The following is a 6,770-nucleotide window of genomic DNA, read 5'->3' on the forward strand; positions in this document are numbered from 1 at the left end:
GATTGGTGGAAGATCTATTAACAATCTGCATTATGCAGATGACACAACCCTGCTTGCTGAAACTGAGGAGGACCTCATGTACTTGCTGCAGAGGGTAAAGGACTGCAGCCTTCAGTATGGACTGAGGCTCAATGTCAAGAAGACAAAGATTCTCACCACTGGCTCAATTGGCAGCATCAGGATGGATGGTGACGAGATTGAGATTGTTCAGAGCTTCAGTTTGCTCAGCTCCACAGTCAACACTCTTGGTACCAGCAGCCAGGAAATCAAAAAACGTATTGCGATGGGAAAGTCTACAGTTAGGGACCTCTCTAAAGTACTCAAGAGCAACAGTGTCTCTCTGGAGACTAAGGTGCACCTGATATAGACCATAGTCTTTGCAATCACTTGTTATGCATCAGAGAGTTGGACAATGACCAGGGATGACTGAAGGAGAATTGATGCCTTTGAGCTGCAGTGCTGGAGAAGAGTATTGAATGTACCATGGACTGCCAAGAAAACAGATTCATCCTGGAGAGGGTTAAACCAAGCTACTCCTTGGAGGCAAGGATTCTGGGGCTTTGTTTGACATACTTTGGACATGTTGTAAGGAGAGACAGGTCCTTGGAGAGGGACATCGTGCTTGGTAAGGTGGAGGGACATCGCAGGAGAGGAAGACCCTCTATGAGGTGGATTGATTCAGTGATTAGGGTAATCGGGATGGGTGTGTCAGAGGCAGTGCGATTGGCACAAGATAGAGCAGGGTTTAGGGCTGTTCCTCATCTTTAATCTTCTTTTCAGTCTTTACATGTATGTTGTTGTTGTTGTTATGTGCCATCGAGTCCTTTGCGACTCATAGCGACTCTATGTACATGTAAAGACTGAAAAGAAGATTAAAGATGAGGAACACATACGGGGACCATGACATCAGAACGTAACATACCGGTGCTTTTTAGGGAAGCTGTTGACAGCCAACTCACAGAACAAAGGTTGAAAGCAAAATACAAAGATACCCTCAAAAAGTACTTAACAATGAAGTAAATACATTAACCAGAATTTGAAATTGGTACAAAAAATTGAAATGACCAACATTCCATGATTTCAAGGGTTCTCCTTTCTGCTCTTTTCTCTGCAATAACAGGAAGGCCTGGGGGGGGGTTGCTTGCATGTGATATTAATGCTATTGTTTAATAGTTTCTACATTCTGTTGGATCACCTTTCTTGAGAATGGGAATAAATATTATCATCTTCCAATCCATTGGCCAGCCAGCCATCCTCCAAATTTTCTATCATGGCCTGGTGAGTGCATCCAGGGCTGCATCTGTTAATTAATTTATGTCAATTGGTATCCCATCAATTCCAGGGGTCTTATTTTTTACCAATGCTTTCAATACAGCTTCAACTTCCTCTTTAACCATCTTTGGCTCCTGCTCATATTGTACTTTCTGAAACTTTTCAGTGTCAGTCTGTCAGACAGTATATATGTACTGTTATTCTTATGTTCTATCAAGTTGGAACCAACTCATTGTTGGCCTTCTAGCAGGTTTTCAGAGGCAATAAGTCATATGGGAGGAGATTGTTCATCTTTATTCCATGGAGTAGCTGGTAGATTCAAACCACCTGCCTGTGGATTGATGGAACAACTCCTTACCCACTAGGCCGCCAGAGCTGATGCCACACACACACACACACACACACACATGCACGTATAAGTGCATATAACGTGTAAGGGCTGGCACTTGATGAGACTGCTTTCTTTTGTCCGTTTCTTACAAGTTTCCTGCCTTGTACAGGATGCAGTCTTGCAACTTTTCTACTGTGTTAGTGGAAAACAGGAATTTTTCTTCCCTGACACGTATCTACCTCACACATGCCCAGCTTTCCTAGGTTTTACTGTAAAAAAATAAATTAAAAAAAAATTTAAAAATTGCTCTATCAACATTTTTTAACCTAGACAATTCAGTGCTGTGGGTCAGATTCATCTGTTATCCAACCATCACCACTGTCCCTTTTCACAATTTTCTGCCGCTCTTAATAGAAGCTCAATGTTGCCCAAGCAGTGAGCCCTTCTTTTCCCTCATAGACTTTGGTCTCTGCACATTTGAGGAGTAGGTTTTTTGGCTTTCCGTGAGGAATGCAGTGTTGCTTTCTGAGGCCGGCTCCCTCCCCTGTCTCACCTCTCCCTGGGTTCCAGTGGAAAAACATCTCTCTGGTGCATTCAGATTAGTCCCTACTCAGAGCCCACAGTAAAAACATTGGGAGCCTGCATTTTTCTGATGTGCTTGGGTTTAAGTGAACCAGGTTGAGATCTGTGAGCAGCTTCAGAATGTACAAACATGTTTCAATCATTGGTAAAAGAGGAACTTGGAAGTGGAGTGGTCATTGGGCTCCTCAGAGGGAAGTTTGACATACATTCTCCGCTTTTTCAGTCGCTCAGCTTTATTAGCGCAGGAGTTAGTGATATTTTTCTTTCATTTCACGACTTAGTGTTCACACAGGATTATTGCTTTGTAATATTTCGTTTTCCTGGCGTCGCAGCTGAATTGAATCAAGACCAAGGGGGATCTGGAAGTGAGGGAAGGGGAAGCACTTCCATTCTGATCTGCCTTCCCAGCCTGGTCTCCTACGTTTACTCAATACAGGAGCCAAGAGAAGAATTGACCCACATTCTGTGGGCTTACACTGAATCAGGGCAGGCCCTTGAAGAAATGAAAGAAAATATCATTTAAAGTGTTTCTGAAAGCAGATTGCTCCTTTTTTATTCAGTCGGTATGTGTAGCAGGCACACATGTGACTTTCTTACTAGAACCAGGTTGACGGGTGTTGGGCGAAGATGCACAAAGTATTTTGAAGGCTTTATGTTTGTTTTATTAGCCAGCAAGTAGACTAAGCCGGACTGTTGTTATTATCCACCGTCAAGTTGGAAGTGACCCGCAGCTTGTACTTCCATGGGTTTTCAGACGCAGTAAATCACATGGGAGGAGATTGTCTATCTATCTCCCCTTGAGCAGCTGGTGGATGCAAACTGTGCCTTTGGGAAGATGGATTAGGAATGCTTAAATATGTGTTTGATTCTGTTGTGTACAAGGAAGATCCTTCTGAGTCAGAACTGATAGAACAGCCACTGACAACAACATTATTAGCCAGTTTCCAGTTCCAAGTCCTGGAGATACCATGTGTGTCAGCACAGAATCGTGTTTCATAGAGTGTTCAGTCACTGGTTTTTCGGAAGTAGATCATCAAAGTCTTTATTCTGAGTTTTCTCTTAAGCCACTGACCTTTTCAGGAGCCAAATGCATTAGCCATTTGTACCTCCTTGGGACTATAACAACCTTTCCAGGTTCGTTTTTTGTTGTGAGTTGAGTGAATGGTTATAAAGCATACTGGTTTTTCATTCGATCATGGATACACTTTATACTTCATAACATCAATTATAATGATAATGCTTACCATGTAATTGCACTTTCCCCAGGCCTTCCCTGTAATTTTTCTCTCTGTCCCACATTCTTGCTTTCAGGCCCTTTTCCTTGGGCATGGTTGGTTACTCTAAGGAGTGAGTGCCTCTCTGATGCCAGGGGTCACTTTAGAGGCCTGTCTCTTGTTGGTCTGAAAGATGAGCCCAGGGCTGAGTTTCTGAACTAAGGCTAATTTAATCACATTCCCAATTTATCTGCAACTCTAGGACTAAATGGCAGCTGGGGCTGGTTGATGAGCGACGAGTCCAGGTGGAGCTGGAGGCTCCACAGAAGAGGCAAATTTTAACATGCACTTTACCTGCTAATGGTTTGAAAATGATCATCAAAGTTGTTTGTGGATTGAAAAGTGGTTGATCCTTGAGGGCCTGGGCCAGTAAGGAGCAAAGCATCTTCCTTAGGGAGACTCCTGGCCTCGTTGCCTGGGAGACCAAGAAAGAGACAAAGGAGAAAAGCAAAGGTCTCTCTCTTTTGAGGCTTATGGGGTGCAGGACTCTTTTGCATCCTCAACAGGATTGCAGCGTGCCTGCCTTTGCACTGTGACCCCAGAGTAGAGACCCCAGCTCATCAACCACCCACCAGACACAACCCCAGTGAGTCAAGAGGGAAATAGATCCCGGCAGCTAGAAAGAAAGAGGAAAAGATGAATTAGACCCAATAGAAGCCACGCTCAGAAAAATAGAGCGGATGGAGGAAATAGACAAAGCAGTAATAAGAGAATGAAAGAGATTTAAGTCCATCATAAACATGTTTTCTAAAGAAGAAAAAATCTTTTCTGACTAATTAACTCAGTAGATGTGCTGAATGTATTAGTCATCACCGCTGAGAATAATCTTGTGTCTGGTAAAGTCAGAGGATGGGGCAAATCACAAGGACATGAAAATCATAGGGAAAAAGACCCAAACAACACAGAACAAAACACCAAGAGAGTAGAACCCAGAAACCCAATCTGAACATACTGGGATTGAGAAAAGGTTAAAAAGAAACAGCTGAATAAAAGATAATAATGGAGTAACAGAAGAGAGTTTTCTAGAAATGCCTAAATCTGTATATTGAAAGTGCTAAGGAAGTCCCAGGTCAGGCTGGTGATAAAAGACATCTACCAGACAGATTCTGGTATGTACCTCTAAGGATCTGGAGAAATGTTGCACATTTTCAGATAGAAAGAATACAATACATTGCTTATAAGGGAGTCAAAGAGTATACCTAACATCCCAGAAGCCAAAAGACAGTGGAAATAAAATCTACAGAGACAAATACACCACATGAGAGTTCTGTGTCTACCTGTCAGCACAGGACAAGGGATTACCTGAAGATATGCAATGCTTTTTAGTATTTCATTATCATTCAGCAAATACTTGAGAACAACTCAACACAGGCAGAAAATGAACTAGACCCCAAAGAAATGAAGAGGAGAGGAAGCAGCCTTGATCAGAACATCTTGCCCTCTCGAGCTGTCTGTATTCCTGAGAGATGAATCAGCACCCAGTCCTGGGCCCAGCAGTGGGATAGCAGCGAGACACCAAGACGTCTGATAAAAGAATTCTCAGTGCAAACAGGCTCCAAGACTAAATGGACTCATAACTCAGATTTATTTAATACTTAAATAAAGACAGTTGCAGTGTTATTCAAACTTTTCCAGGCCATTGGAAAAAAAATATGTAGAGGACTTGAATTCATTTAATGGAGTCAATATAATTTTAATGCTCAGATCTAATAAGGAAGTATAATCGAAAATTTAAAGACTGTAGAGCAATATAAGATGAACACTGATGCAAAAAGATTAAACCATAAATAGAATTTAGTGAAATTTTAAAAGAGGACTATGCTGTGACCTGCTGTTAGGGGCTGTCTAGATGGTTCCAACTCATAGCAAACTGATATACAACAGAGCGAAATGTTGTCTGGCCTGGAGACATCCTTACTTACAATTGTGATTGTGTTGGAGTTTACAGTTGCAGTAACTGTGGCACTACATCTTGTTGAGGGTCTTCCTCCTTTCCAATGACCTTTACTTTATCAAGCATAATGTTCTTCTCTGTGAACTGGTCTTTCGATAACCTGCACCATGATTCTTGCTTTCAAGGAGCATTTTGCCTGTGCTTCAGCCATGACATAGTTGTGGGTTTTTCTGGCAGCTCACAGTGTATTTAATATTATCCACCAACACCATAATTCAAAGGCATCATCAGCTTCTTCTTCAGGTTTCCTTCTTCATTGTTCAGCTTTTGCAAGTACACGAGGTAACTGAAAATACCATCGCATGAGCGAGGTGCATGCTAGACATCAGAGAGACATCTTTACTTTTTAACACTTTAAAAAGCTCTTGGTTTTGTTTGTTTGTTTTTTAGCAAATTTACCCAGTGTTTGACTAAACTCTTTGACAACTCCTCTGGGCATTGATTTATAAGTGAAATTAAAACCTGATCATTTTAATTTTTTTCTCTGTTTATCATAATGCTGCTTATTGATTCAGTTGTGAGTATTTTTTGTTTGTTTGTTTGTTTTCTTTATGGTGACATGCAATCCACACTGAAGAATTGAGTTTTGGTATTCATCAGTAAGTGCTTCAAGTTCTTTTTAGTTTCAGCAAGCCACACTAGTAAGATTTCTTTTAGGAATGTAGGGACTAGATCAGCATAAGGATTTCTAATGATATAACTCTTTACGCCAACATATTAAAACAAAAATTCATATGACATTAATAGATTTTGAGAATGTATCTTACAAAAATTTTATTTTAAAACTCTAAATAATATAGGCATGTTGTTTTTATTGGTAAGTGCCATCCAGTCATAGGTGACTCATAGTGACCCTATGAATGAAAGACTTGAAGGCTTGTATAACTTTCATCCTCTCTCCAGGTTCATATGGTTTCTGGAGACAACCTGTTTCAGAAACAGATGCCACTCCTGCTTCCAGGCTTGTTTTACTCAGGGAGCTCCATTAAACACTGTCCACCATGGGTAACCATTCTCGCATTTGGCACATCAGTGATACAGTGTTCAGCTTCACAGAAACCATGAGTTACCTCTGTGCAGCAAGTGGACAGACCAGGGTTAGAAAGAAACAATCTAAATACAATAAAGATTACTCATTAAAACCCATCAGAGAATATTATCCCAAATGGCAAAACATTAAACCTGTTGTTGTTGTTGTTATGTGCCGTCGAGTCGCCTGCGACTCATAGCGACCCTATTTACAATAGCCCTAAACTCCGCTCTGTCCTGTGCCAATCGCACTCTCTCTGACACTCCCATCCCAATTATCCCAGTCACTGAATCAATCCACCTCATAGAGGGCCTTCCTCTCCTGCGC

Source organism: Elephantulus edwardii, unplaced genomic scaffold (genome assembly GCF_000299155.1).
Source record: "Elephantulus edwardii isolate Elephantulus edwardi_28Jun2011 unplaced genomic scaffold, EleEdw1.0 scaffold00245, whole genome shotgun sequence".
NCBI classification, from domain to species: Eukaryota; Metazoa; Chordata; class Mammalia; order Macroscelidea; family Macroscelididae; genus Elephantulus; species Elephantulus edwardii.